Source organism: Taeniopygia guttata, chromosome 1A, assembly GCF_048771995.1.
Source record: "Taeniopygia guttata chromosome 1A, bTaeGut7.mat, whole genome shotgun sequence".
NCBI classification, from domain to species: domain Eukaryota; kingdom Metazoa; phylum Chordata; class Aves; order Passeriformes; family Estrildidae; genus Taeniopygia; species Taeniopygia guttata.
The window spans coordinates 67,403,395-67,412,467 of record NC_133025.1 but is presented as its reverse complement, the minus strand read 5'-3'; the positions used below and the strand labels follow the sequence as shown (position 1 = coordinate 67,412,467).

General features: G+C 39.7%; 1 protein-coding gene across 7 annotated transcripts in view; it reads right to left on the bottom strand.

Moving 5' to 3' along the window:
- Nucleotides 1-9,073, bottom strand: part of SLC15A5 (solute carrier family 15 member 5) — a 75,049-nt gene that overhangs the window by 64,752 nt on the left and 1,224 nt on the right. For 4 of the 7 annotated variants that reach the window (XR_012053757.1, XR_012053760.1, XR_012053761.1 and 1 more), the window contains exons 2-5: nt 5,248-5,337; nt 4,256-4,419; nt 3,492-3,690; nt 128-408 (exon numbers count right to left, since the gene is read on the bottom strand). The gene's annotated coding sequence lies outside the window, so the exon portion shown is untranslated. The remainder of the gene's footprint in view (nt 1-127; nt 409-3,491; nt 3,691-4,255; nt 4,420-5,247; nt 5,338-9,073) is intronic. The other 3 variants (XR_012053758.1, XR_012053762.1, XR_012053759.1) reach the window with 2 other exon arrangements.

The window sequence follows — 9,073 nt, the reverse complement described above, 5'->3', positions numbered from 1 at the left end:
TGTCTGAGTGTATCATGCAGTGCAATGTTAACAGCTGAAGAAAAAAAAGACAAAAAGATGGAAAAAAATCTACACTTCCAATCCAAGAATAATCACTTAACTGTTAAAAGTTAATTATGTACATTACCAAGTTAAGAGGCAAGTCCTGCAGTCTTGCCCACAAGGAACAGTCAGCTCCAGCACAAGGAAAAGACAGAACTTGGCTTCCCATCCTTCATCTGAATCTTCCTCTTCAAGGCTTCTCTCACCTCTTCTTGTAGATAATTCAGGTTATCATTGAGCTAAGAGTTCAGGTTGTGATCTGCCAAGGCAGTATGACATGGACTGGGAGGAGGTAGCATGTCAGGGATCTTTGCTTTGATCTTTTCTTGGGATACAGTCAAGCACATTTCTCCAACTCTCTTCAACCTGTAATACCATGAAAATCCTTTATTCTGCTTCACATGAAAGTAATTTTTCTTGTATGAAGGCAGTTAATGCTACCATTGGAGGCCAACATTGCTTTTTGCCAACAGGCACCTGTGTGGAAAATAGGGTGAAAAGCACCAAGAGCTCAATTCCAAATAGTCTTGGTGCAGCTACCAGAGTGGGAAGCTAATCTTCCACAGAAAGGAGAAAAAATCCTGCTGTTCTTAAAGTGGGAAGATGCTCACTTTTGTTTTAGGAACCCTTTCTCATTCTCTCTTGCTGCAGAGCTCCTACACTCATTCTATACATATGCATATATTGATGATTCACTGGAGCTACTGTCAAGGACACATTTTCCCCTCAGCACACCCAAATAAATAGTAAAATGCCTTCTCCTGCAGGAAATTGGCTCATTCCTGCTGGAAGAAGGCAAGGTTACTGCTTTGCCATCCCTGCCATGTAAGGAGGCACAGGCATGGCTTTTCAAGGCTCAGAAAGCAGTGTGTTTTACACCAAGGGGAAGTGACCTGCCTCAGATCTGTAACATCTGTTGTTACAGATCTGTGTATGACTTCTCTCCAACTCTGAATTCAACACTCCTTGTCAGAGTGCTGGAGATGGGAACAGAAAAGGGGTGAATTCGAGGTCTTTCCCTGCTGCATGGTAAAAAGAGGCTCTGCTCCTCCTGCTCGCCTTCGCCCCAGGTAGGGCCTGTGGATGCCTTTCCTGCAGAGAGGCACAAGGAAGTATTTCAGAGTTCCTGTGTGCAGTGCACACAGGTAAGAAAAACCTGGCCTAAGTGTGAAGAGACAGATTATAGTGAAGAAAAAACAACAACCCAACAAAAACTTGCACAGCTCCCAGAATTACATTATTGAGGACTCTATTTGTCATCTGCTGTATAACAGAGCATACATTTTGAAACAGGCTGGCAATTCCGTTTCATTCACTCTTCTCTTTCCTATTCCACAAGTGTCATTGAAGGTAAGCAGCAAAGTCACCCTCTTCATGAATTTCTCAAACTGAAATGCTCTCCTGAGGATTGTTATCCTGCTGCTATGTGATCTAGTCTAGAAGGCTGCATGTACCAAATTAAAGAGAGCTCAATGAATCAAAGCTGAGAGACTTGGTGCTGAGATATATAATGAGCACAAGAGCACATGAGGCCCGGTCCTGCTCCCGCAGAAATGAGCAGCAAGGGTCTGATTCTGATTTTGCTGATCCAGCCATAAATCAAGATCAACTTCACTGAAGCACACATGAGTAAAAAGTGAACAAGCAGTCTTTCAGCCACCAAATTCCCAGCATATCATGCATTGTATTTTGTACAAAACATTGTCCCAGCTTGACTTTGCCTGCATGGCCATCCTGGGACAAAATGGTGAGGATATATTCAAAGTGTGTCTTAAGGGAAAAGCAGATCCAGCAGAGGAGTGGGCTAGCAGAGCCCACTGAGCCCCCACCAACTGCCCAGCTGAATTAAAAAGAAACAGGGAGTCTAAACTAAGCAAATATTTTTCTCTTCCCCTGCTGTACTTCAGATCCTCCCAAATCCTGAGCTGGAGGCAGGTTTTGATGACCAGATACCTGTTAAGAGATTCCATAAAACTTTATGTGTTTATGAGTACTGTTTATTCAAGCAAAATTGACAGTGCAGCTGAAAATCCCTTTGTATTTTAAGACTTAAAACAAGAGAGCATCAAGCCACAATATGTTGTAGAGCCAAAAGATTTTCACCAGGACTTGTTAGAATTGCAATGGCAAGGAAATTAATTAGTTGCAGCAGAGTGGTTATAGTGGTTTGGAGGGGGAAAAAATATAAATGGTATTTTTGTTAAGGCATGGTATTCATCAGAACAGCAAGGCTGAAGCTTTGAGAAAGGAAATTGGCCATATTTACCAGAGGAACGTATGATTTTGTGATGTTCTTTGTAAATAGGATTGCACCAAAGAAGATCATCATTACTGAAGAGAATAATTGCACCCCTATCTTATCACCTTTTTATCTTATTAATGGGAATTGCCTGGCAAAGAACCATACACTGTGTCACAACACTGCCCAAAGAGGATTAATGTTTGAGTAGTGACTATGTATTTGTAGCCTATTATTACTGGACATTATAAGGACCACTAAATGAAAAATGGTCCCCGTCCCAATTAACTTTTAAATCAATTACACAACTCCTTTTTTCTACAAGCTAAAAGATGCAGTAAGACACAGACTCTTGTCTTGCTAACTGTGGCTTGTTTGTTTTTATTTCCCATCCCAGGGAGTGTATTTCTGCTAAGTATTTCTGCAGCTGTTCAAAAGCAATCTGACTGCACAATGCAGTATCTGAATAATTGTCTCGGGCGACTATTAAAGTCTGCTGCTGCCCCATAAAATCCCGAGGAGCAATCTTGCACCACAGCAGAAAATATCCAAGAGCCAACCCTGTGGAGTGTCATTTCTGTTAGGAGAGAGCTGCTGCAACTGAGTGGAGATTCAGGAAGGCAGAAGGAGCCCAGGGAAGGCTCTGGACCTTAAACTGTTTCTTTTCTTGCCGACTAAGCAAAGCTGCTGATTGCTAAATATTGAATTGTCTGTATTCATCCCCAGCCAACTGAAGTCAATGGATAGACATGGAGGAGGACTTTAACCTGCTACACGTGGAATGTTTGTCCTTCCCTTTGCCTCTTTGTCTCTCTTTAAAGCCTTTTATACACTGCACTAAAGGAACCCCTTTTAAGCCTAAAGTATGGTTATATAGTTTAATTATGGTTGGTTGGGCTGTTGGGGATAAAATGAGTGGGTGCCAAGTAATTTTGCTGACTAAACTTGGCTCTTTACAGAGAGTTGGAGGAGGGGAGATTACTAATAAAAATAGGTGTGCTACCTGGGGAAGCTCTGCATACTGCAAAGGTACTGTCAGACTAGGCCCTACAGTTGCAGAAAATTGATTTTTTTAAAGCAGTGACATTTGCCTCACATGGACTATGCAGCCTGGCTCTTAACCCTTCTGTAGGAACAAGTCACACACAAATGTAACTCTCAGACAAGCACTCTCCGGGCACTCTTTTCTAACTTAGCAAAATCTACTCACTTTGCATTCATTACACAGCTCCTCTCAATCTGGGAGTTGGACACAGCTGAATGGTTGGAGGCAGAAATCTCCTGTCTTTCTTTCCTGCAGGATGAAAATAGACACCCCAAATTTGGGGGGCTTGTTTCTTCTCCCTGCATCCTCTGATGTAGAACTTCCACTGAATCAAACACACAGTCCACCAGGTAGTAACAGCTGCCTGTTGGAAGGACAAGTGATTACTACTGATCAATATTTTGCTTACATGGAACATTTAATTCTTTGAGATGGTTATTCCTCAAAAATAACCATCTGGGCAATAATATCCCTCCCCTTCCCTGCCTTCAGCTTTTACAATCATCACCAAAACGCCAGGCAGAAGCTGCTCTATAAGCTAAGCATGGTTTACATCCCATTAGTGATATATATATATACAAATAAAACATTAAGAAACTCCAATTTTAGATGATTAATAGTGTGCAAGGATCATTTAGCCTATTGACATTCAGCTGTGATATAAATCCATGTAAGAGTAACAGAAATGAAAGGTTCAAACCATCCCAGAGTAGCATAGAAACCTCATGAGAAAATGAGCTTGCTTCAATCCACAGGGCTTTTTTACTGCCTTACATAAATAGGTACATCTACACAAACAGTACAAATGTAGGAGCTGGGAGAGCTTCAGAAATCAACTTTATAACTTTAACAATTTATCTATAGACATACTAGGCCTGTCTGTTTGCAGGTATTTCCAATAACTGTAAAGCTTTTGCTTGTTTACTTACAGAAATATCCTGTCTGCAGAGATAAGTTAGCAACTTCTTGCTAGATACTTTTTATCATTTCTGTCTTCTCAGTAGCTCACTCAAGCCTTCTGTGTGCAGTTGGAATGTCACTGTGGAAAGAAATCTTCCAGTCTGGTTTCCAGCTTTATAATTTCCTTGTGTCTCTGGAGTAGAGAAGTAGTACAATAACAAGTAAAACCCACTGGACTCTTACATAAATGATCAGAACCTCAATGTCTTAAAAATCTCTACACTCTGTCATTTCAATCTGTGAAGTGAAATTTGAAAAGTGTTATGCTTTTATAGTGAATAATTCCTCCTTCTGCCACTTCAGTGTTATTTTAAAGGATCATATTTTGTTCTGTGAGCTGTGTGAAATAATGTTTAACAAATAACTCTCTCATTGCATTAGTTTAAAAGGAAGTTACTAATGCAAAATCTGTTTTATGGGCATATATCATCTTTCTTATGTCCTTTAATGGTAATAATATTTTGCTTTCCTAACCAAAACAATTATACAGCTCAAATAGCATCACAAAAGCTGAGTGAAGCTTTCCCCTCCAGTTCAGCATGGGGCTTTAAACACCTCACCTCACCACACAGCTACAAAGGTGGTTCTGTGCTGCAGACTTATTTTCAGAATCAACAGGGCTCTCGCAGTATTCTTATGCAGTAAAAAAGGAATCAAGGCAAAAAAAGACCTCCTAAAAAGGTTTTCCTGTATGCCCACCAATCCCTTTCTGAGTTGTTCCTCAAGTGGGACATCAAGCTGGTAGGGCACAGATTACAGATAATTTTCCTGTGTTGTACTATTTGTTATGACTGCTCTGCGCCTGACTTTTGATCTGGAAGATTTTAAACAACTTTAGATGATAACTTGAAAATGACACGTAAATGAGCTTTGTGGTGGTCTCTGCACAATGTATACATGATGTATAGCTGGGCATATAGCCAGCAGATGTAACCACTCCTGCCCTTTGTGGAGTTTGTACCTTTTTCTCTCACTGCCTCTTGGTCACCACCCACTGTGACTGGTCAATCACTTTCTACTGTTTCTGTCTCACAAGTGAGCATGTGGAATTCTGAAAAAAAAAAAAAAAAAAAAAAAGGCAAATTCCAATATGGAGAACTGTTGTCCTCTAAACTGTGGCATGGATAAAAGATTGGATGGACACTGCAGTTTCAGTGCTAGAAGCTCTACCTAAAGGCAGCTTATGCCAGAGAAGCCTTCACTGAGCTACACCAGCAGGAACCATTCCCAAAGGATCCTTTCTTGCTGTTTTTGAAGCAGATCCCCGGAGAAACCAGACAGCAGCTTGAGATTTTCTGAGGAAGTGTGTGAATCACAGCAAAATTACATAGGTGTCAACATTTAATATAGTCAAAGTGCTTGCTAACCAGAAGGTGCAGGTTTTAATACAGTAGCACAAAAATTACTCTAGTCCATAATACTATACATTTTTGTAACCATTTCCTTGTAGTATTTAAAGAGCATTTCAGATTTTAAGTTAGAATATGGATTGGATATTGCATTCATGATCTGATTAGCGTTGACCAGTGCTCTGCAAAGCACTGGTTTATTTCATGGAGCAGGCATAATTTGCCAGCTTTACTTGAAGAAAAAACTGATTTATATTATCAAGGGGGTGGTGAACAAATGCTTGAGGTGTGGTGGAAATGTACTGTTGCAACCTTCTTTACCACTCTAATTATGGTGAATAAATGGAGCCAGAGGAGGAGACAGGACAGAACAAGTCTCATCAATACTTGCTTCTCTTTTGCCCTCCCTGCAGCTAAAAGAGAATGACTGCACTTACATGGCCTTTTGGGGAGTATCCATTCCTTGCTGGAGGTTAAATGAAAAACTCTTTTATTCCTACTTTTATGCTGACCCTAAACTCGTGTCCTGATTCTACTGTCTCTGGCCATACAGATAGCTCTTCAAGTCAATGGGAAAGCTGTCATGAAAAAGGGTTGCTGACACGAATGAGGCTTGCAAGATCAAGCCCTTCATGATCAGTACAACCCTGGGCTCTGGGCTGAAATGGCATCCCTGATTTACAGGAGTAATCCCATTAGCATTAGGGACAATTCACACCAGTAAGGACTGTGGGAATGGGCCCCTCAGGAGCAACTATCCCCGCAGTTATGTATCCAGCCTCACTTGGATCACAGACGTGCCCAAATGTTCTACAGGCACTTTATGCTGTAGAGAAGAAAATAGACCTTGGGCACAAGTTCACTTCTGCTTTACAGGCTGTAGCCTCACTTTGGCACTCTTCTTATTCTCTGCCCTCAGAGAGTTTCCCTCTAAGGACCTTTTAAGTGGTTCAGAGTCTGCAATAAATCTTGGTTTCTCTCATTTTTTTCTTTTTTCCCTCCTTTGTTTCAGTCTTACTTTATTTTCTTTAAAATTTCTCCTTTTCAGTTTTCTCTGTTTTTTTCTGATTTCTTTTAAAATAGTTTCCTTTTATTTTTTACCTCCCTGTTTTCTTTTATGTTTTCTTTTTCTCCTTTCTCTTATCTTCTGTTGCCATCTCCTCCTCATTTTTAAAATATTTTTCTCTTTTTTCTGTTTTTTCGCCCTTCTCCCTTCCTCCTAATCTTTTTGCTCAGAATCAGGGGTATTCAAAAAGGGTAGGAAAAAATTAACAAGGTGATTGCCTCAAAATTCAAAGACAGGGAGTATAGCAGCTTTCCAAGTTTCAGAAGTGCCTTTTCAAAGTCACATAAATGAATCTGAATTTATGTGAATCCAGAGTCTGAAAAATTTATGTGAATCCGGAATCTGAAAAACTGGAACGTAAAATCCAAAGGAAAGCACAGAAATAGTAGAATTAGAATAGTAGAATTTCTACATGCATTTAGGTTTCTTTTTATAGCCTACCTACAATGAATGAAAATCACCTTTTCCCTGGCTTTCTGTTGTTTCTGGGTGTAGTTCTGAGAATTTGTGTAAATCAATTACCAGCTTTTCTTCTCAAGTATAATAATGTGTGTTTAGTTTTACTGTTAACTTCATAGGTTTATCTGCTTTTTAAACTGACTGCAGGTAAGGAGTAGAATGCCAAACAAACAAAAGGTGGCAAGAAAAGATAATTATAATTTTATTTCAGTCACACTCTGTGATCAGGACATGCATTAGGTAAGTAAACTATGAAGACACAATTCCTGTCTTAAACTAAGGCATGAGCTGCAGAAATTCCTCTGTGTTTTTTGAAATAAATCCATTCCCTGGGATGGACCCAAGCTCCTGTGAGTTTTTTTGCTGATTTCAGCAAAAGCACTATTTGCTGTGTTCTTAGTGAGAACAAAGGTTGTTGAACCCAACTCCTACCAGCATTTCAAAACAGTTCTGATACTACAGCTCTTGCTCAAATGAGTTTTGTTGTGTTTTATGATTTTAAGAAGAGTTACACAGGAATTTGAGATGACATGACAGGACATGACGTGAAGCACAGAAGCAACACCAGTGAGCATTGAATATATGCACCTAAGAGTAGAGATTTCTCCATAAGAATGCAGCTTTAAAAATTGTATCCCTTTCATACTGTGTACACATCTTTAGGATTAGTTTTGAATCCTTTCTGAGTACATTTGTGTCTATTTTTTTCAGTCATGCTCAGTCAAGCATTGCTCCTGTTGAAGAGGAGTGCTGTGGGGATAGCATAATTCTCTCTGAAGAACCACTGGGAAGCTCGGACACCAGGTTCCCTCTGTCCATCACATTGTGCCACATTGGTAGGAGCAGTCTGTGGCCAGCTGCAGAGCTCCTTAATTTTCTGTTTCACTTTGCAAAACAACATGATGCATATCTATTGGAACAGTGCTGATGGCTTGGCAATACAAGCAGCTTGGTAATACAAGTTTAATTTTCTTGCCCTTTGGTAAAAGTTAAGGCCCACCAGAATGTGACAAACGCCAATCACTTGTTTAAAAAATTTTAAAAGTTTAATAGTAATAAAATGGTTATAAAAAATAGAGTAATAAGAATTTGGACAATCAGAATTAGGACAATATAAAGCAAAGAAATATGGACTGTCCGGGTGCCTTCCTAGGGCAATATGTATCCCTGAAAGCACACACCCTAACAAAGGATTAACCCTAAAAGCAATAGCTTGTTGCATATTCATATATTCATACATGATGCATAAAATTCTTTGCAAACATAGGGTGTTCTCTGGTTATTGTCAACTTCTTCCCCTTAATCTTAGTGGCTTCTTAAAGACGGAAAGGAGGTGGAAGGATGTTTGTCTTTTCTGATAAGGAGGCAGTAACTCTTAGGTGTCTCCTTGCTGTTATCTCTGTGCGAAGAATTTCTTGATTATCTCATCCCTTTCTTGAGCTAGTTAAATATCTTACATCGCATAGTTTCCATTTTAACACTATGTTACAACCTAAAACTATATCTTAAAAAAGGTTAATACGACATAACACATATAGCATTCCATTTAATATTTGCGAAGAGCCAATCATTTAATATGCATTTTTCACGAGAAGAGGGGAGGGGACAAGCACTGAAACTTTTAGGTGAGCTTTGAAGCCTCTTGGAAATCGGCACAGTCGCTGAACTTGGCTGCCACTACGAGTGGCTGCCTATTTTAACATTATGTTAAAGTATGTCTACCACACTACTTAAAAAAGGTTAATACAGTCATACTAATTAATACAACATAACACACATAGTATTCAATTTAATATTTGCGAAGAGCCAATCGTTTAATACTGATTTTTCACAAGAAGAAGGCAGGGGACAAACACTGAGACTTTTAGGCGAGCTTTGAGCACTGTTGGGAACTGGCTGTCACTAGGAGCGGG